This window comes from Muntiacus reevesi, chromosome 2 (genome assembly GCF_963930625.1).
Source record: "Muntiacus reevesi chromosome 2, mMunRee1.1, whole genome shotgun sequence".
Lineage (NCBI taxonomy): Eukaryota > Metazoa > Chordata > Mammalia > Artiodactyla > Cervidae > Muntiacus > Muntiacus reevesi.
In genome coordinates, this window is record NC_089250.1 from 25651472 (window position 1) to 25671828 (window position 20357).

At 37.0% G+C, this 20357-nt stretch overlaps 1 protein-coding gene across 1 annotated transcript in view; it reads left to right on the plus strand.

The window, feature by feature from the left end:
• GPR158 (G protein-coupled receptor 158) overlaps positions 1-20357 on the plus strand; it is a 294774-nt gene that overhangs the window by 195732 nt on the left and 78685 nt on the right. The window lies entirely within an intron of this gene.

The window sequence follows — 20357 nt, forward strand, 5'->3', positions numbered from 1 at the left end:
CCGCTGTTTTCCTATTAACTCTTCCTAAACAAGCTCAAACATTTCCTCTGCACTCCGGACCCAGAGTCCCAACTGCCTGATTGATATTTCTACCTGTGTCTCTATGCATCAGTATGTTTAAAACCAACTCTGCGTCTCCCTCTGGCAAACCTAACCCTCTCCCACTCTTTTCCTGTCACCCCCATCCATCACAGACAGAGGGTGTATTAGAACCACAGCATCATCCCTAACACCTCGCTCTCCTTCATCCATCACAGAGCCTTGTCAATTTGCCTCTCCAGTGCACTCACTCGTGTCCATCTCTGCTGCCTCCATCTTGGTCCAGGGTACCATCATCTCCTCCCCAGATTGTTACACTGTCCTCCTGCATTTATCCAACTTTTCCACTATCTTCTTTACCCTGCAGCCAGAGAGAACTTTTCTAAATTCAGTTTAATCATTGTATAACCTGTCTCTTTCCTTAGAAACCCTCTGATGACCTTTTAGCTATAGGATAGAGAACAAAATTCCAAACCATACTTAGAAGTACCGGCGTGATTGACGTTGGCTGTCTTTACAACTTCAACACTTAACTTCTCTGCCCTTCTTTTGACACTTCAGCCATACCCTTCCGTCACTTGATGAGACACACAGCCCAGGAACTTAGCATCTGGGCTGCACTGCTTGGAACACCGTCATCTTCTCCATCACCACTTACCTATTCAGCTCCTTTTTCTCCTTCCAATTTCTCCTATCACAAGCATCTATCACTCAAGAAAGCCTCTCCCAAGCTCTCATTCCTGGTCAGATTTCTTTTCTGTATCCTATTGCAGTTCTGAGTAGTCTTTCTGTAGCACAGTGTTTTCCAACCTTAGCACTATTCATGTTCTGGTCTAGATAACTCTGTATTGTGGGGAGCTGTCCTATGCATTATAAGTAGCATTGCTGACCTCTATCCACTGGATGTAAGTTGTAACAATTAAAAAGGTCTCCAGACATAATCAATACCTCCTGGGGGGAAAAGTTACTCCCTCCCTTTGACAACCACAGCTTTAGAGCAATCACTTCTACTTCAGTCTGTGATGTATGTCTTTCTTAAAAAATTGAATTCTCCATGAGAGCAGGAAGTCTGTGGTTTATGTGTGCATGCATGCATGCGTGTGTGTGTGTGTGTGTGTGTGTGTGTGTGTGTGTGTATTGAATGAAAGAATGGGGGGGAAAGCGCAAAACGCCATATGGGATTAATGTCACTATTTGATTCTAATCTCCAAAGTTCATTCTTCATTTCTTGTCCAGAAGGGAACTTGAGAACTCCATCCATAGTACTGTTGAATTTCAGGTCAGCGTAGTCTTGAGGTAGAGATCACTAGAGAACACTAGTTCTCTAGTATATATGGGGTATATGCTTCTGCTCTGTTGTTGGAAATCTCCAGATCATCAGGCTCTTGAGGAAGAGACTCAACTTCTCTAAATCTAGATAAGCATCCTAAAAGTCGTACACATTCTTCATGTAGCTGTGTGGCAACTTGGTTATTATTAACTACTTGGGAGAAAACTGTACCTACAACATAGCTAAAATTTAAGCTCAAAATGGAATACAGAGTCTTTCTTACTAGAGGAATGTATATGGAGGAATGTACTCTCTGCCTTCTGTGAGGTTTTCTAGCAGATCCAAGTAGCTGATGGAAAAAGTAGATATAAACACGCTAGTAATAAGTGGAAAAGTAGATAGGAGTGGGTATACAGAGCGAGTAACACTTGATTCTAAATGGAAAGAAACATCAGGTATGTCTTTCCAGAAAAGGTGACATTTGAACTGCTATGAAAGATGAGTAGGCATTTTCTCAATAAAAGAACAAAACCTGCAAAGTTCTTGGGATTAAAAAGAGCACAGTGGGACACAGCATGTGGTCTGTAGAATGTTTGAGATGAAGCTGCAAAGGTTGGAAGAGGCTAGAACACGAGGAGCTTTAAATGCCGAGATAAGGAGTTTGGATTTATTTATAGCAAACTATCCCAAGGATTTAAAAAGGGAAATGATACGGTTGCATTTGTATTTTATAGAAATCTCTTTGGCAGAAGGTAGAAGACAACCTAGAATGTATGAGCACGCAGGTTTAGAGATCAGTTGTTTTTGTTGCTTAGTTACTAAGTCGTGTCTGACTCTCTGTGACCCCGTGGACTGTAGCCTGTCAGGTGCCTCTGTCCATGGGATTTCCCAGGCAAGAATCCTGGAGTGGGTTGCCACTGTCTGCTCCTGGAGACCAGTTAGGGATCTGTTATACTAATTTCCGGGAGTAATGAAGACCAAGATGACTTAAGACAGTGACACGATAGGTGGGACAAAGGGAGTGACCTCCAAAGACAGTGACGAAGTGGAAATGACATGATGTTGACAGTGGTGAAAAAGAAGAGTCTAGAATGTTCCTCCAGATTCACATATCAGTGTGATTTCCTGCATGCATCATGAAGCCATTAACACAGGGAATTTCGAAGGAACCGGCTTGAATGGACAGAGATGAGTTTGGTTTTGGACACGCGGAGATTAAGTCATTCATGATCTGTAGTTATAGAGGAGCCAGGTCTGGTCCTCAGAAGAGAGGTCAGAACTAGAAAGATTTGCGTTGCCATGATGGGGTCGTCACTGACACTGTGAGAATGGACAGGAATCCCAGAGAAAGGGTGAGAAGAACCGGGGCAGGCTTATTGTGTATCACTGAAGAAGACTTTCGATAAGAAAGCCCTGGTTCTCAGTCTTTATCTAAAACTTGAATCACCTGAAAGATTTATATTTTAAGATTCAGGAAGGCAATGTAATCAAATTATTTTCATGTCCATTTGCTCTGATTTATTTATTCTGCTGGTATCAAGAGAACTAATGTTTGAGATGCCTTAAAATAATTTCTATCTATTTACAGCTCTTTGTGAGCCAGGAAGTCACAAAATCTTTGTAAATTTTGCAAGTCTTTGAGAAAAGCCTTCATGAGATATGCTTTCAGACCACAGGCATATGGTTTCAGACCACAGGCATATGGTGAGAGTGCCTACCTTCCAAAGTGGAGACTGAGAAATAGAAAGGTTTGGTTATAGTTCAGATAGTTTTTGAACTGGTTTGGCAGTAATGGGTCAATTCTGTTTTAATGACTACATTTTATTTTCTTGATGGCATAGTTTGTCTTTGGATTTCCATGTATATCTATTTTAGAGCTTTTAATATTTTATCTGGCATATGGTCTTTTCATATTAATGATGAGTGTGAGGTTAAAAAATATTCACAACCTAAAAGTTGAGAGTTATGTTTTATTCAGCAAGAATTTTTAGGACTTCAAGCCCAAGAGGCAGTATCTCAAGTAGTCCTGAGAGAACTGCTCCGAGGAGGCAGAGGTGAGGAGGGAGCTAGGTTAAATAGGAGTTTTGCAGCAAAGGGCAGGTAGTTTGAATATCAAAAGATTATTGTAAATTAAGGAAAGCCAGATATCCCAAGTTAAGGGATTGAGCACTTTTCTATCATTGGGAAGATGCAAGAGTCTGGGCTCACTGAAGTCATACCTTTGATATGTACCTCAGCTGTTTGGGGCCAGTATTATGTGTTTTCACATCCTGAGTTTCCTCAGGACTCACTGGCCCCACGCTGGAGGGCTGCAGTCGCTGATGACTGTGACATCCTTATTTACTGATATGGCAGGAAATACTCCGTTTCTCATGGGAGGTATGAATATGGCCATTTTAATGACATAACCCAATAGCATTGCGTGTAGTTATTTCATAACTGATGAGCTCAAATTAAGTTCTAGTCTGTTTTTTAATTGAATAACATTTGACATATAACATAGACATTTAAGGTGTGCATATTAATTTAATAATTTGTGTATTTTAGTGATTGCCATTGTAGTGATAATTAGCACCTCTGTCACATTAATGAATTATCTTTTTTTAACTGGTTAGAATAATTAAGTTCTAGTTGCTTGGGAAATTTGATGGTTTTAGTACAATGTTGTCATCTGTGTTCTAGCCTATTTTCTTCTTATATTGGGTTTCTATTAAAATGTGTCTGCCAAAACCAGTTGTAAACAACCAGGTAATGTGAACAGATTCTCATATGAATTGATCTGAATGTTTATCAGCCAATAGATTCATTTTTTTCCTATAAGACAAATAAGCAATGTTTTTGTATCTGTAGAGATATTTTAAATTGGTAGATACAATAGGGATGATAATACAACAAAATCTTCTGTCAGTTTTAATAATAGCAAATGAGATTTTTTGTTGCTCTATTTGTTTCAAGACGCCCTTTTAGAAAAAGGCATTTTTGAAGGCCAGGAAAAAAAGTGATTTACCAATTGAAAGGCCATACAAAATGTTATTTCAAATTTAAATGTAATTGAAATATATTAGCAAAAACTCACTCATATCAGAATTGAATTCACAAGCTTAATGAGTGACAAAATTGTTTATACCTAAGAACAGAATCATAATTTATCAATAAATCTCTAGGCACTATTTTCAAAATAATTTTTTGAGTGTTCTGAGAAATGGCCAGGCATATATGTTTTATACAGTAATGACACATTTTCCCATAAATAGCGTGTTCTTGAAGAATTGAATTTAACTTGAATTTTTAGTAGATTTTAGGATAAACTAATAGCTCAGCTGTTAAAGAATCCACCTGCAATGCAGGAGACCCTGGTTCAATTCCTGGGTCGGTAAATTCCCCTGGAGAAGGGATAGAGTATCCCCTCCAGAATTCATGTGCTTCCCTGTTGGCTCAGAGAGTAAAGAACCACCTGCAGTGCAGGAGACCTGGGTTCAACCCCTGGGTTGGGAAGATTCCCTGAAGGAGGGCATGGTAACCCACTTTGGTATGCTTGCCTGGAGAATCCCCATGGACAGAGGAGCCTGGCAGGCTACATGCAGTTCATGGGGTTGCAAAGAGTCAGACATGACTGAGCAACTAAGCCCAGCACAATACTTGTAAAGTTTACCCAAAGGCACAGAGCCAGGAAGCAAAACTCAGATCATAAAGACTACAGAGCTTACATATTTTAAAAATTTTATTTTATATTGGAGTATAGTTGATTTACAATGTTGTATTGATTTCAGGTATACAGCGAAGTGATTTAGCTATACATACATCTATTCTTTTTCATTTTCTTTTCCAATATAGGTTATTAGAGAGTATTGAGTATAGTTCCCTGTGCTGTACAGTAGGTCCTTGTTGATTATCTGGTTTATATATAGTAGTCTGTTTGTGTTAATCCCAACCTAATTTATCCCTCCCGTATCTTTCCCCTGTGTAACTATGTCTGTTTTCTATGTTGTAAGTCTGTTTCTGTTTGGTAAATACCTTCATTTGTATCATTTTTTAGATTCCACATATACATGATATCATATGGTATTTGTCTTTCTCTACCTAACCTCACTTAGTATGATAATCTCTAGATCCATTCATGTTGCTGTAAATGGCATTATTCAATTCTTTATGGCTGAGTCATATTCTTTTGTATATATGTACCACATCTTCTTTAAGAGCTTCCATATTTAATTAGCACATTGTGTGTGATGTTCCTCTTTCTTGAAGTGTGAATAGAGAACTCTGAGCTTCTTCCTGTCAATTTCTTGCTCCCTTTCTTGTAGGACTCTCTTCCATCTTTGCAAAGTAATCAGATAGAAGTAAATGAATGGGAAGTATGGAAATGTCCTTGGCTTAAATGTAAATTAATACACTATACAAATTGGAGATACAAATGGTAGAAATACCAGAAAGTTATGTACTTTTGCTTTCTTTGCAGGTTTACTCCTTGTGTGGTAGGTCTTGTAAATTGGTGGCACCAATTTCATGAGATTTGAAGTGTAGTAAAAGGTCTATTGATTTTTATCTTTAACACCTTAGTGCAGGTTTCAAATCCTTTGTTATTTTTTTATTTTTAGGAAGGTACAATTTTGTTGTTGTTGTTTTCTAGTCTCTAAGTTGTGTCCAATTCTTTGCGACTCCATGGACTGTAGCATGCCAGGCTCCTGTGTCCTCTGCTATCTCCTGGAGTTTGCTCAAATTCAGGTACAATTTACATGGAGTGAAATGCATTAATTCTACAGGGCAGTGAGTTGGACAAATGCATACACCCATGTCATCTACACCTTTATCAAGATGTAGAAGTTTCCATTTGCCCCACAGAGTTCTCTCCTGCCCTCTCCCAGTCAGTCCCCACTCCTTCCTGTCAGATTTCTATCACAGTAGTTTAGTTTTACCTGTTCTGGGACTCCATATAAATGGAGTCATGCTGTGTGTTCTTTTTTGCATCAGACTTCTTTAATAAATACTGTATAGTCTTTGAGGCTGATCTTGTCTGTGTGAATCAACACGTTCCCCCTTCTATTTTAGTGGTATATCATTGTAAGAATATTGCTATAATTTATATATTCATTTTCCTGTTGGATGGATATTTGGGTTGTTCTGCTTTTTGATTATTATGATAAAGTTGCTGTGAATATTCTTATATGGTTTGTTTTGTTTTCTTTTTGCAATCAAATGTTTTTCTTTTACCTGTGAGTAGAATTGCTTGGTCACACAACAGATGTATTTTTAACTTTTATAAGATGTGGCCAAACCATTTTCCAAAGTGGTTGTATGGTTTTAAATTCTCATTTCATATTCCCATCAGCAATGTATGGAAATTCCCCTTGTTCCAAATGCACTCCACATTTGGTATTGTCAGTCTCTTTAATTTTAGAAGGTTTTAGAAGGTATCTTTTTATAGCTTTAATCTTTTCAATCTTTTTGTAAGATTAGAGTTTAATTTCTTTTAGTTTTTTGAAAAAAAAATCAGAAGCATTCCTGGGAAGGCAGAGACTAAAGTTTTCAACTGTTCAGTATTGTAAAGTCAGTGTATTTTATAGAGTTTGGAAAAGACTGAAAATTTTAAGTAATAATGTAAAAATTTCCTGTAAGTCCACAATTTAGTTTTTTAAACATTTAATTTCATATACATAAATTATAATCTTAAACTCTTACATCAAGTGTGCCCCCAAACTTTGAATTTTATGACATAATAAAATTCAGTATATCATAGAGTATATCATGATTTATTTTACCATTTATCAACTTTCTGGGATTTGGATTACCCCTAATTTTGTCCCGACATGAATAATGCTGTGTGTGGAACATTCTTATAACTAAATCTTATGTATGATGCCGATTACTTCTTTGAGACAACTTCTTGCCAGATCACAATGTTTCCTCATTGTCCTGTTTCCAGTCTTTATATCTCATTGTCTTTAATAGAAATCCCAGAAGTAAAATCCCACTGCTACTATCAGATGTCCTTATCATGTGGCTGCTTAAGAATTCCTGCCTCACCACTAAGACTCGGGCAGTGTATTTATGGTGGATGTTCTTTCTTTTAGAAAGTAATGCTTCTGAAAGTTGCTTTCCTCATTAATTTCAGTTGTGATGAGTGTTCCATTCATGGAGGTACTCTGTGCAGTTAGCGTAAAATGTTGAAACTTACACAGTCCGATTAGTTCTCTGAAACTCCTGTGTCTACTGCCTTGTGTGTTACAGTGACCGAAAAGTGACAGTGTTAGTCGCTCGTCATGTTTAAGTCTTTGTGACCCCATGGACTATAGCCTGTCAGGCTGCTGTGTCCATGGAATTTTTCAGGCAGGAATGCTGGAGTGGGTTGCCATTCCTTTCTCCAGGGGATCTTCCTGACCCAGGGATGGAACCTGGGTCTCCTGCATCGCAGGCAGATTCTTGACCATCTGAGCCACCAGGGAAGCCCTATATTGTGTGAAAAGTCAGTGACACTAACACCTGAGGAATGAGTTGATGTGAGCCAGGTGAGGGTTAGGGAGCCTGGTAGAAACAAGCAAGGGTGAGGGAAGAGGATGTGCTCTGACACACATTAGGCAGGAGCAGCTGCATCTGTGGAATGAAGAGCGGCCAGGTTGGCTGGAGCATAGTGAATCTCAGGGGACAGGATGCTGGACAGGGCTGGGGGGAAGCAGGGCTGTGAGGTCCAGGCCCCTCACTGTGCTTCAGGCCTTTGACTGTTGCAGTTTGCTAGAATGTGATAACAGGGACTGATATTAAATGTCTTTTTCCTCCTTTTTTTTTTTTTTTCATGCTTTTTTGCCTTAAATTTCATTCTGGTAGATATTAGAATTGTGAATCTCCTTTTACATGAAAATTTTTTGTTTATTGCCTTTTTCTCTGAGCTTTACTGTTTCCATTTTTTTCTATCATCACTTTCTTCCCCCACAAATACAAATGTGTACTAAAGGTCAGACCCTCGAGATGAGTTTTGAATACTTCTCCTCTTGAAGCTTGTGGTTAAGTATCTTGCAAGTAGACTCTATTTTGGTTGTATTTTATCACTTTTGACCTACTCTGAGCATCTGCCCTATTCTCTCCTATCATTCTTTCTCTTCTTTCTTTTTTCCTTCCTCTTTTGGCATATAGGATTTTCAGTTGATGATCTTTACTTGAATAAGTGAATACATTGTTATACAAAATTGACACATAAAGAAAAATATAAAGCAGTAAGTAAAAGGTCATCCATTTCCTCTGGCTTCTACTTCTCTTCCCAGAAAATTTGTAACATCAAGGGTTTGATCCATGCACACACACTCATACCATGCCTTTCACTAATAAAGATTTTTTTATTTAAAAATTATTTCTAAAAATCTCTTAAGCTTTTTTTTTCTGCCTGTATATATGTATTTTTCTCATATTTTAAAGAGCTTCATTATATCATGTCATATGGCTGAACCAGTAAAACTACTGGTATATTCTGTTATTGATATTCCATTTGTTTCAACTTATTTGCTAGATATTATACCACGAGTGCTTTGGTAAACTTGTTTGTGCATATATTTTTGTGCAAACATGTAAGTAATCCTTAAAGACAAACTCTTTGTGTGGAGTGGCTGGTATAATCAAGTACAGACACTTAAAATGTTGATACTTCAAAACTGCGTTATCAAGGGCTTCATCTATTTCTGTTTCTATGAGCATGAAAGTGCCCATCTCCTAGCATTCTAACCAGTAACTGATATTATCAGTCTTTTTAACTTTTTCAGTCTAGCAGATTAAAAATGAGATATTTAAAGTTCCTATTTCCCAGTTACTTGTGAGACTGAGTGCTTTTTCTCTTTTATTTCTGTTTGTATTTCTGCTTTGAATTTCCTATTCACAGCAGGGTTGTGACTTTCTATTTCACATGTGTCTTTACATTTCAGTGGGAGGTTAGAAAAGGTTGCTTCAGGAGCTGCTATCCAATGCTATTTTAAATGATAGCTTTAAAAGTTGGATTTTGAAAGTGATAGGGGCAAGGTTGAGTGATAGCATTATGTAATATCAATTTCCTTGGACAAGTGTTTCAGTCCTGTTAAACCTCAGCTGCCTCGTTTATAAAGTGGAGATAGCAATAGTGCCTACTACAAATAGTACCTACTATTTGTCATGAGGGTTCAATATTTTTGTGAGGGTTAATTAATATTATATAAAATGCCTAGAATAACAGCTGGCACAAAAATTCAACTGACATCGTTGTTATTGTTGTCATTGTTACTACCACTTTCATTATCAACATTTTGTGATAGTGAGATGTGCCTTTGGGGAAAATGCCACGGAAGGAGCAACTTAGCCCTGCTGGATATACTTTCACGTCCCTCTTCTACCCAGTACAGTGGTTCTTGATTTAGTCCCCTTTCAGTTGGTATTTTCCTTCCCAGAACTTATGCATTTATATCTCTTTCATGATTTTTAAAGCGTGGTCCAGAAAGAAACAAAGAGAAAGCTATAGTAATTGGGGCGTGTTTATGGGGCGGAAGGGAGCTGCTGTTTGGGAGCTGAAGTTGCACCCACACGGTGTGTCTTGAATCCTGTCACATGATGAAAGCTGGATTTCAGAGGCACCTGCCTTATTATCCAACTTCTGCTTCAAAGACGGAAAGAAGAAAGTGAAGCAAACCTCTTCGTTTAGCCTGCCCTCAACAAAGGCTTAGGGGATTTTCTGAGGCACAGATGTGTGGAAGTTATGGTTATTTAGACTGACTCCTGATGGAATTTATATTCACAACTGAGAAGAAAAGACTTTTTTGAAATCTGAACTTCTTTAAAAATTCTTCAACAGAAGATAAAGGTGATGGGTCCCTTTTATTCCTGAAAGGAATCTCTGCATTCCCGTTTCTGATAGAATGAATGTAGGTACCTTGGTCTGCTTGCTTATCAGACCAGTCTCAGAGGAAGCAGTCACCGCCAGTGAGGTTTGGAGCCACCAGTGAGGCCCATGTGCTGACAGCTTCACTCTTCACTTTCAGAGTTCAAGGTCTTTGCCTTTAGGCATTAAGCCTTGACTGTATACTTGGTCTTGCAAGTACTACTTGGAGGAGCAGCCATTAAATTATTACTAATCACTAGCACTCTAATTGGCATTTATGATATCCCTAAGAATGGATAAGATTTAAGGCATGGAAGATATTACCAGTTGGAGATTAAGAGGAATAAGGGAATTCCTTTGAAATATATGCATGCCTTGAAGAGGGCAGGCCTGGAGAGATGACAGATAGGGTGACATGAAGGCATTTGTTGTCTGATGCAATGAGATGAAGGCAAGAGTGAATACAGAGGGAGGCAGCTCTGAGAAAGCCCAGAGAATAGTGACCTCACCTATTCCTGAGTGCTGTTTTATCTCCATCCATCCCATCAGCCCCACCCATTTTACCCCAGACCTAGAATTGGTAGTACATTGAACTAAACATAAAGAGATGGTTTCAAAAAAAAAAAAAAGAGAGAGAGAGATGGTTTCTTCTGCTTCTCTCCTCTCTCCTTTTTCTTCCTCCTACCTCCTCTTATTAAGATTTTCACTGTTTAATAATTTCTCTACGTTATAGAGGAGACTGTGGATTAAAAGTGAAAAATTTCTTCTCCACACGAAAGTGGATCAACCTGCATGTTGCTTTTCAGATTAAACATTTATTTGGTTATCTGCAGCTCAACTGGTAAAGAATCCATCTGCAATGCGGGAGCCCTTGGTTCCATTCCTGTCTCGGGAAGATCCCCTGGAGAAGGAATAGGCTACCCAGTCCAGTATTCTTGGGCTTCCCTGGTTGGCTAAGACAGTAAAGAATCTGGTAGCAGTGTGGGAGACCTGGGTTTGATCCCTGGGTGGGGAAGATCCCCTGGAGGAGGGCATGGCAACTCACTCTAGTATCCTTGCCGGGAGAATCCTGATGGACAGAGGAGCCTGGTGGGCAAAGAGGAGTCCATGGGGTCGCAAAGAGTTGGAGAGACTGAGTGATTAGCATACACAGCATACTTCTCACCCATTACTTAGTGAGAAGGTTGGTCAACAGAATTTGGAGGGGATTCTGGAAAATACCAAATATAACAGCCTGGTAGCTCAAATGGTAAAGAGTCTGCAAGGCAGGAGACCCGGGTTCAAACCCTGGGTCGGGAAGATCCTCTGGAGAAGGAAATGGCAACTCACTCCATTATTCTTGCCTGGAAAATCCCACGGATGGAGGAGCCGGCAGGCTACAGTCCATGGGGTCATAAAGAGTTGGACATGACTGAGTTGGACATGACTGAGTGACTTCACAAAACCAATAATTCATAAAAACCACTTCTAATTCTACCTTGTATATTTTATATGATTTGACTACAAAATAGGTTAATCAGTTACCATTAACCAGGATGGGAAACATGAAGAGAAAAACAGATTGGAGAATGGAAGAATTTAGTTTTTGAAATCTTGAGTTTGAGGTGCCTATCAGTCATTCAGGTAGAACTGTTTTTCAGTCAACTGAAAATAGGGGACTGGAGCTCCAGAAAGAGGTTTAGACTGAAGATTTGCAGTCATTACTTTAAAAAAGCTTCAAATATCAATTGCTTATAGAAAACTGCTTTAGTAATAGTTTAACTTTCAATGAGGTTAAACACAATTGCTTTTTAAAAAATCTACTATGTTGTAAAAGTTTTTTCTAATTTTTGGTTTTATAACATTGTTTTAATTTTTCAGTAATTATCCACTGTCAAATTTCTGCTTGTTCTTAATTATTTCTCTTGAATCTCTTTCAGTCGATAATCTAATGCTAATGCATTTGTATAATACGTTTTAGAGCAAATGATAACTAAGTGGGATCCAACAGAGAGAAGAGAGAAGACTAATGACAGGAAACCTCAGTTAGTGTGACCTTTTTGAATTCTGTATTGAAGGGTTAGCATTTATTTCTAATTAAAACTTATGAACTTATTATTGAAAATCTTTCATGAACCATATTCAAAAATAGAAAACTCTAAAATATCAAGATAGTTATTATACATGTTGTGATTTGCTAATAAACATTAAGACTAATTGAAACAGCAAATTTTAGTGAAACAAATGGTTAGAATTGACAATCAGAGTGTAAGCAGGATGTTAGTTAATTAATACATGACTCCCATTTCCTTTCACTTTGTCTTTTGCTAAACAGGTTTGAGTGATATACTCTGTGTGGGCTGAATTTCATAATACCCCTTTCATCGTTCTTCTTAGTGGTCCCAAGTTTGGTGAAAATAAGATCCAATTTACTTCATCTGCTCTAGAAATATTTATACTCTTTTAGCGATTGAGTTTTTAATTCCTGTCTACATTACCTTTGCATCTAAATAGCCCTTGTTTTCCCATGACACTTTTATAATATGCCTCTGTTTTTGCCTGTCAGATATAATACTGCTATTTTTTTTTAGATTTTTTAAAAATTTGGACCATTTTTAAGGTTTTTACTAAATTTGTTATAATATTGCTTCTGTTTTATGTTTTGGTTTTTTGGCCAAGAGGCACCTAGGCTCTTAGCTCCCTGATCAGGGATTGAACCCATACCCCCTGCATTGGAAGGTGAAGTCTTAACCACTGGCCTGCCAGGAAGTCCTTCATACTGCCATTTTAAGCTTCTGAACTGCTTACTCTTACAAATAGGGAGCATCTCTTGCAACTGTATTAAGTCATCTATTGGTTTATTCACTGAAATGTTCATCATTTTTCTTTGTGTATTTGTAAATGTCTTGTCAGATGGAAACTTTTTGGGTCAGTGTGGAGTATAAAATAAGGAACATAAACAAGTTTTAGAATGTTTAGACTATTTCCAAATATTTGACACAGTATGAAATATTTCTTTGTTTTACACTCTGTCTAGTTATTCTGTGCATTTCCAAACATGCTTTGGAAGATAGACAATGTGTTAAAGACAAGCTTAACAGTTCTAAGCAATTCTGTTCCCATTCTCACAATTTTTTTCCTGTTTAAGAAGCCTGGGAAGAGCTGGTGTTATCTAGCTAATATCTGATTGACTCTATTGCCTATGTGTGACCAGTAGTATTTTAAAGTAGTCACCTTACAGATTACAGTGTTCAAAATACCAAATTAAAATAGAAATCAGAGATTAGAAGTTTCAAATGATAAAGAAAGATTGCTTAGATGGTTTGATACTTAGCAATCAAGTGAAACAGCAATAATTTGTCAAGTCTCTTGAATTTCTGAGCATAAAATACTCTTAAGTTTAAAAAAATGACTTATGTCACATTAGATGATATTTGAGTTAACCTCAGTGTAACAAAGATTGATATTTGAAAAAGTAAAGTGTTTTGTCTCATTACTGTGAAATTTTAAAGCACTTATTATTTTATGTTTTAATTATCATGCCATTCCACTTTCATGAGCAGGAATTTCTTTCAATGATCTACTTTTTAATTTGAAAATATATCCATTAATCTCAATAGCTTTTAATCAATAATGGAAAGCTGAGCAAATGACATATTTTGCTTTATTAATTTATTGCCACTTAAGCAGTCCTTTTCAAGGCAAGAGTCTTTGTAATATTTCAGTCTGCACCATTCACTTCTATGTGCTTTTTTGACACTTAGAGAATTCATCTCCATTTTGTGATATATGAGTTATCCTATTTATTAGTATTGAAGAAAAGAAATTGGAGGTTGCAGATTGATTACAGAGAAGTAGCTGCTATTTTTGCAAAGAAGCTATGGGAAAAATGAGGACAAATCAGGACATGATGGTCCACAGTTTGGGGCTGCATTCCAGTGGCCTCTAGTGGGGTGAGGGGCTGACTCGGGGGTTGATGAAGTCTGGAAGGAAGTGCTTTGGACATAAGCACGGAAGGACGAGCTTGACTGAGTAGAAGTGATCCAGAATCTTCCTTTTTATGCATCTAACTTATTCTACATTTCTGCAATAGCAGTTGATTGTCAACATCTTTAAGTGAAAATCAGGCACTGAACTCCAGAAAGATGAGACACTGGAGGAACACTTCTAACTGCACTATGTGAAACAAAGCAAAGAGAATGGGTAAATGTCTCAAATCCTGCAAAAGCAACCAGAGATGTTTGTGCCCCTCAATAAATGGTGAACCATAACTAATAATGAACTACTGGTTATTCCTTTTTTCACATTTATAAAATATCGTTGACTTTTTCTTTATTTAGTGTGCTATACTATTTTAAACAGTATGAAACTATATATTCATTACTCTGAATTTTATTTTGGGTAAACTTATTTTTCTAAAAGGTCTTAAACAGCACCACTGCATATTACCATAACATACAAAAATGGACTTTCTTGTGAATCTTAAAAATTAAAATAATTCTTAATTAAAACCATGTCATAGTTTGTTTTAATGTTTTCATAAAACTGCCAGAAATTTTGCATTGACTAGCCTCTTTTAAAAATAATATTAAAAAAAATATATCAACCATATTCCTTAGTTGTAGCTCATGTTTAAATATTCTAATAGTGCTGCATATTTTTGTTAGTATACTATAACATTCAGTCCTGTTCCTTTGGGTAAGAGGGTCAGATTAGATACACAGAGGAAGTCGCCCTGACGTGGGACCAGCAACTCTGGGTGACGGGACCATGTGCTGTCACTCATCAGCTAGAGTGGGCTTAGATGTGTTGACCCCACCTCATATCTGTCCATGATAGACTGATGAACTTCCATTGACTGAGAACCTGCTCTTTGTTGGGCAGCATGATTACAAATCTTTACAGCAGTCCTTCAAGGTGGGCATCACTATATCCATTTATAAATGAAGAAGGTGAAGCTCAAGCAACTTGCCCATGGTCACAAAGCTAGTGAGCAGCAGATGCTGAGATTTCAAACCATCTGGATATAAGCCCATGTGTTTTATTCCACAGATTTAGAATCATCTGAGTTACTTATATTTCAGTTTTGGAAATCACTATCCTGACCATTTTCTTCTGCTTTTCTAAACCTTTTTTTTTTTTCAAACTGTTGTGAGTTTTTCAGAAAAACTACTATTGATTTTTAACTAATCACATTTTGAACAGTTGTTCCTTGACACATTTTTCTAAATCTAATTGGTTTTTCAGTGTTTCATCACAGATCTTCTTAAGACAAACTGATTGCACAAAGTCTGTCAAACTGGATGTGTCTGTTCACATCCATTGATATAATTGTAAATAAAATTATTGAAAATAGCAGTTGCATACCTCTCAGTGTGAGGATTCTTTTCAGGTTTGCCTTTCACATCTTGTCTCCAATTTATTCTGGTCTACTTACTTCATCAGGTGGTTGTTGGGTTTTGTTTGTAATCTCCCTGTCTATGGTTTTCTCTACAGAAATAGACGAATCAAAAGAAAAAGTGCAGCTTGTGAGACTATTCTGTCAGAATGGCTGATTCTCTCTCTAAATGATATACAATGATAGAGTCTTGGTTTATCATCCAGACCTGTGCTAGTTCGTTCTTTGCAGAATTGAATTCTCTTGCTTTCTTATATTTTCATCCTACATCCTGAAGTCCAGCTATATAAAAAATGTCTTCATGCTCAGATGTTCCTTTTGTAATGGAAAGAAACTTTAATTGCTGCAAAGCTGAAGGTATCAGCTATGGTCAAAAGTAACTGCACTGTTTTAGCAAGATATACATTAATTGCCCCAGTGGTTGAAAAATGTTTAACAATTATAAATGAAGGAGTTAGCCCTATAGGGTCAAGGAAATAATTTTAAGCTATTTTAGTTATTTTTAAAAGTTCTGACTTGAGCATTCTTACCATCTTATTACTTCCAGTAACTCAGCTTCTTTTTTGTGCTTACATCCTCAGCGAATCCTGTGACAAGCTATGCTTCATCTTATGCCTCTGTACTTTGTATCTGGAGATTATAGAATTGAGAAATTGACTTTGACATAATTTTATAAAATTAGTGTGGTAAGATTAGCCTTTCTCTTTTGTCTACAGGTTTGATATCTGACTGCTGTAAACCTTCGTAGGTCAGTTCTGAAAGTTTAAGAAATGGGGAAAGTGGAATGGAGTGGAGTGAGGTGGAATCTGCCCTCGTCTGTTGTAAACTTTGGAATGATACTTGTTAAGCTGTCTGGAGTCTAAGCCAGAGTTAGGCTCAGTAGCTCCCCCAGGCTTATATTCACCTATAAGTATCATGTTGTTTGGTCATTTGATGCATGTTGTCAGTACTGAATAAAATTTATTAAGTAGATATTATTAGGAAGGGCTTTGTTTAGAATTCTTTGCATATTGCAATACCCAGTGGTGGAATTTTCTACTAGCTGAGTTGACACATTTTAGATGATTTTCTTCACTTTATATAATTATTAAAATACATATATCAATACATGACTATATCTTCAAAGAAAGTAAAATATTTCCAGATAAATTGATCTATCCTCGGATATACTTCTCCAGGGAAAGAAAGTACATTCTTGTCAGTTTGGCATGTATCCTCCAGACCTGAATTTGATATATTTATATATTATATATATGTATATACATATAGAAAACATAAAGTTTTCATTTGTATGTATATGTTTTATATAAATTTTCTACTGTATAAATATACATATATTTATAATAATATTTATATAAATCAGTACTGTATTATACTGTTCAACATACTGTATATTGTTTATCATTTTTTAAGAACGTTTTTCAGAGTTTTCCACTTAGCAACTCTGGTTAAAAAGAGTTCCATACCACCATTTCTTTTTTCTTTAAAATTTTTTAACATGAACCATTTTTTCAAAAAGTCTTTATTGAATTTGTTACAATATTGCTTCTGCTTCACGTTTTGATTTTTTGGCAGTAAGGCATGCGGGATCTAAGTTCCCCACAGGGGATTAAACCTACACCTCCTGCTTTGGAAGGCGAAGTCTTAACCACTGCGCCACCAGGGGAGTCCCCCATACCACCATTTCTATCTCAGGCAAAACTTTGAAAGATACAAAATTTTTTCTTAACCTCTGTTATTTTGTTCATTGTCTTTTTTATCCATTCTTGTTTTACAATCCCTCCTCTCTTCTTCCTTATCCTATCACTTAGATACTAAGGAAAAGATTCCTGCCCTTGACTTTGAACTTAAGTCACTGTATTACTTACAACATGTATACTAATCGTTAGCACCAAATACAAAATAAAGTACTTTGTTCCATTTAAAAGAACTTCCGATGAAACTGGAGCCCATTATACAGAGTGAAGTAAGCCAGAAAGATAAAGAACATTACAGCATACTAACACATATATATGGAATTTAGAAAGATGGTAACGATAACCCTATATGCAAAACAGAAAAAGAGACACAGAAGTACAGAACAGACTTTTGAACTCTGTGGGAGAAGGTGAGGGTGGGATGTTTCGAAAGAACAGCATGTATATTATCTATGGTGAAACAGATCACCAGCCCAGGTGGGATGCATGAGTCAAGTGCTCGGGCCTGGTGGGCTGGGAAGACCCAGAGGAATCGGGTGGAGAGGGAGGTGGGAGGGGGGATCGGGATGGGGAATACGTGTAACTCTATGGCTGATTCATATCAATGTATGACAAAACCCACTGAAAAAAAAAAAAAAAGAACTTCCAGTTACCAGTCAGTCAATGTGGAAAGATTTCAGGGCGCATGAGATTTCTTCTTTGTCCCTGAAGTTCCACCTATTATGTATTCACTCTTTCGGTGAGGCCTTAAAACCAACTTAGCCTGAGTGTTTGGGGAAAAAAAAACCAAAAGCACATATTTTGTACAGGCCTTACATCTGATTATGGAATCATTTGTTGAGTTCCAGTTTATAATTTGAAATCATGGGTTCCTCTACCCAACCAGAAGGAAGGTTATGAAGTATTAAGATTGTTCAATACATCCAGATGTAAAGGAGACAGATTGTTTGCTCTGAGAATATGTAAAAGCATGCACCACTACAACTGTTATGAGATAGTGATGGTTGCAATATAGCTAACAACCCACTGGCCCCAAAAAAAAAAAAAAGAAATTTTATATTTTCTACTGTCAGACTTTTGGCTCCTCTGGGGTCATTTTGGATCTCAAGCTTTAAAACAATTTTTACAGCTACTTACATATACCTCTGTGGTTTTCAAATTCACAATCCTACTGGTGTTTTCTACCTTGAGGAATGCGTACCTACTTATTATATGTCAGCCATGATGCTAGCCATTTTTGTGTACTTCATAATTTATTAAAGATGTCAGATTTAATATGGCAAAGATTAGGACACCCATTTTACATGGGAGGCCATTGAAGTTCAAGATCACTTAACTAAAGTGGTTGTTTCATAATTCAAACTGAGATAATGTTAATTGCAATATCTGTTTTTTCTACTAAGCTTTACAGTTTCTTTTTATATCCTTCATTTTCAAACAATATTGCGTAGATTTTTTTTACAACCAGTCTTGCATTATATTTTGGACTCTCACTCTAAATTAGTGTCATTTTGGAGCAAGTTTAAAAACTAAACTATGGAGTATTCATAATTAGGTATGAATGTAATTTGTTATGTTGGAAATTCTGTCAGCCAAAACCCATTTAAAGTCTTACTGATAGAAGTTTTCTTTTCACTAAGAGCATCTGCCAGCTAAAATAATGACCAAGAGAGAGAATCCACTCAAACAATCAAGTCTGTTCACTGACTAAACTCCTTTCTCTGTTCCCAAATTCTAGATTAATGAAGACCCTGAGCTGTTTTGAGGGATTACATAAGGAATTTGTCTATGCCCTAGTAATGTCTTCCCAGTGTTTTGAAGAGGAACTAGAATTTTATTTCTCTGCCTGTCCAGTTATCTGACACTTTTTTTTTAAGCTTATTTATTTTTGAATAAAGAGTAATTGCTCTGCAGTATTGTGATGGCTTCTGCCATACCTCAGCATGAATAGGCACAGGTACACATGTGTCTCCTCCCTCTCAAACCTCTCTCCCACCTGATCCCACTCCTCAAGGTTGTCACAGAGCCCCGGGTTGAGTTCCCTGAGTCATGCAGCAAATTCCCAGTGACTGTCCGTTTTACGTATGGTAGTGTATATGTTTCCATGCTGCTCTCTCCTGACACATTTTTTTTTTAACGTAATGGACTTGTAGTTTAGCATTTCACCTTCCTTTGGTTGTTGCAAAATTAATTTATCTACTTAAAAGTATTTCCTCGTTAAAATATCATATGTACACCTAGTGTAATTTGTTTATATATTTTACGTTGCACTGAGTGAAAACACGTGTGTTCTAGAATGACCTGTTTTTGTATTCCTAACTGATATCTTTACTCTGCATTGGTATTTGAACTCATCAAAGCAAAATTTATTATTCTAAGTGGCCTTGGTTTTTTTTGCTCTTGTATTTCTTGTCACAATTCTAAGCATTTTGCTTGGCAAAGATAATGCTGTTTTGAGTCTAACAAAATATCTGAAGATTATTGAGCATATTTATGCTTAGCAATGGAGAAGGAAATGGCACCCACTCCAGTATTCTTGCTTGGAAAATCCCATGGACAGAGGGGCCTGGTGGGCTACAGTATATGGGGTCACAAGAGTCAGACACGACTTGGCGACTAAACCACCAAACCACCACCATCATGCTTAGCAAACTTTAAATAATCAGGAAGTATATTTGAAAAATCAACTTATTCTTTTGAATTTTGAGTGAATAATTTAACTATTTCATAAGGTGAGATACCTCTGGTTTTAAATGTGATTTATGTTATTTAGATAGTGAGGTTGTTACTGAGTTTTGGGGACTATGTTGTGACATGTTGGGAGATGTATCATTGAGACACCAAAAGTTGTGCCTATGTTTGCTTTATCCACTGGAGCCATTGCTGAGGATTTGTGAAATGGTTTAGGAATAGCATTCAGAATTGCATTTGTTGCCGATGTGTCAGAAACACAGGCAAGGTTTTCTGTGTCTGTGCATTTCTTAGATTGGCAGGATCTTCTAAATAGTGATTCAAATTTTAGAGAACAACATTCCATGAAGCCAGTGGCAATATCATTAAGTCTACCCCCACCTTTACAGTCAGTCTTATTGCATGTTTCAGTTAAGTTTGCCTGTCTGAAATATAAGCCAATTTCTAATTATC